This window comes from Pongo pygmaeus, chromosome 22 (genome assembly GCF_028885625.2).
Source record: "Pongo pygmaeus isolate AG05252 chromosome 22, NHGRI_mPonPyg2-v2.0_pri, whole genome shotgun sequence".
In the NCBI taxonomy this organism is placed as follows: domain Eukaryota; kingdom Metazoa; phylum Chordata; class Mammalia; order Primates; family Hominidae; genus Pongo; species Pongo pygmaeus.
In genome coordinates, this window is record NC_072395.2 from 54,082,757 (window position 1) to 54,085,038 (window position 2,282).

The window sequence follows — 2,282 nt, forward strand, 5'->3', positions numbered from 1 at the left end:
CAAACAGAACTGAGAGACTGTAGAATATGATTTCATCCTCAAGAAGCCCACTAAAGTGAGTCAACTAAGCCCATACTGACACACAGCTTCAGGAGGGACCATTCATGTTGAGTCTATGAGAATATGCCCTTGGAGGTGGCCGGTAGACGTGGAAATAAGGAAACCAGAGCTCAGGGGGCAGAAAATTGCCTGGAACATGCCAACGGTCTAAGCAGAATCAGAAGTTGACCCCAGGTCTTGAGGCTCAGAGCCTCTGAGCCCTCCATGGGGTGTCTCCACACTCATTAAAACAGGAAGGCTGATGGTAAACAGACATTTGGAAACCTCTATGATTTTAGCCACCCACCTCTCTAGGTAGAACCTTGCCTGGCTGGGACCTTGCTGATGTAATATCATAGTAATGGGCCTTATTTATCCAATGATATGCTCCTGAAAGCATGCACGGCTTTCTGTAAATGGGACTCTATTTTAAATACATGAGGAAAGATTGTTCTTTAAAGGAAGTCCAAGGTGAATTCCTACTTCCCTCTGTTCCCAAAGGTACCTAATTAGTCATTTGAAGAAGGCAACATGGGTTAGGTAAAAAAATATTTAGGCTTCTGAAGCTGACTGGGTTCAAATCTGGGTTCATCATTTCCTCACTGTGATTTTAGACGAGTCATCAGTCCTGTGCCTCCGCGTCCTCCTCTGTGATGCAGGTGCACGTGCCTAGCTGGGAGTGTTGGAGGATAAGAGTCCCAGGACATGGTGGGAGCTCAGCGTTCCTGTCCCTCAATTTCCTTTTATAAGGAAAATTATCATCCCTACCATCCCTGCCTCCCACTGCTTGAGGAGCAAAATAAGGCAGGATTTGTGATATTGCTCTGAAAACTGAATAGCACCAGCACCATGCAAACAGGAGAGATTATGATGCAGATGGCTGTCTGTTGAGTGCTCCCATCACATGAGAGTCCTATGATGCTTCTTCCCTGTGCTGCGAGGGCTTCATCTCCTAAGCACTAAATGCTAAATTCCCCCTCCCACGCCCATCGCCACTGTCCTCACGGATCCTCGCAGCAGCTTCCCAATCGGTCTCCCTGTCTCCAGCCTCACCACCCCCAACTCTCCTCCACCTAGAAGCTAGAGTGGTGTTCCCAAAAAGGAAACATATTTACAGTCAGTCTGTCTCCTGCCAAATTGTAATTTCTGATGGAAGGGGCTTTCTGGGTGTTATTCGCCCATGTGAGCCCGCCTCTAGCGTGGAGTTTGGCACAGGGAGGGTTCAGCATATGTCTGTTAAGTGCCTGGTTATGGATGCAGCCTGTAGGGGTCTACTGGCCTATTGCACTTTCTGTGTCCTGCCTGAATGCAGATGGCATTCTGGAGGCCTCTCCAGCTGGGGAAGTCCATGAGCTCCAGAAAGTTCACATCAAAGGGGTGGCCTGGCTCCATGATGAAGAGTACAGGCTCTGAAATCAGACCCAGGGTTCTGAATACCATTCCCACCTCTCACCAATCAACTATCAATTCTGTGCCTCAGTTTCTCATCTGTAAATGAGAATGATAATAATGCCTGCTAATAGGGTCATTATTTGTATTAAATAGCTGAGAATATTGCCTGAAATCCTTGCCAATCCACATTATTTTGAAACAAGTCTTATTTCATCCATAAATATGGCAGCATGTGTCTCCACTAGATAAGAGCTCTCACACACACAATACCACTATCACACCTAAAATATTAACAATAATTCCATAATATCATCCAACCAGTGTTCAAATTTCTCTAATTGTCTCATAAACAACTTTGTCATTTTGTTCAAATCAGGACTGAATAAAGTCCATCTATTGCAAGAGACTGATGGGGTACTGGGATTCTTTTGATCTATAGCATGGGTTGGCAGACTTTCACTGAAAAGGGTTAGATAGCAAGTATTTTAGTCTCTGTGGACCATTCTGTCTTTGTTGCTATGACTTAAACGAACGGGTATGGCTGTGTTTCAATAAAACTTTATTTATAAAAACAGACTGTTGGCCAGATTTGGCCCTAAGAAGGCAGATTGCTAACCTGTGATGTACAGCCTTGTTCAGATTCAGGGTTTTTTGTTTTGTTTTGTTTGGCGATGATGTGTCATAGATTAGTAGCATTGTGGATTTCCATCAGAAGGCTTAGAATGTCAGGGTGTTTCTCTTTCCCTCTCTCTCTAATATTATCAGCCATGTACATTCGGTGTCCAGATCCATTAACTCATTAAGGGAAGTAAAATGGCAACATTCTAATTCTATTGTCCCTTCATGTATTA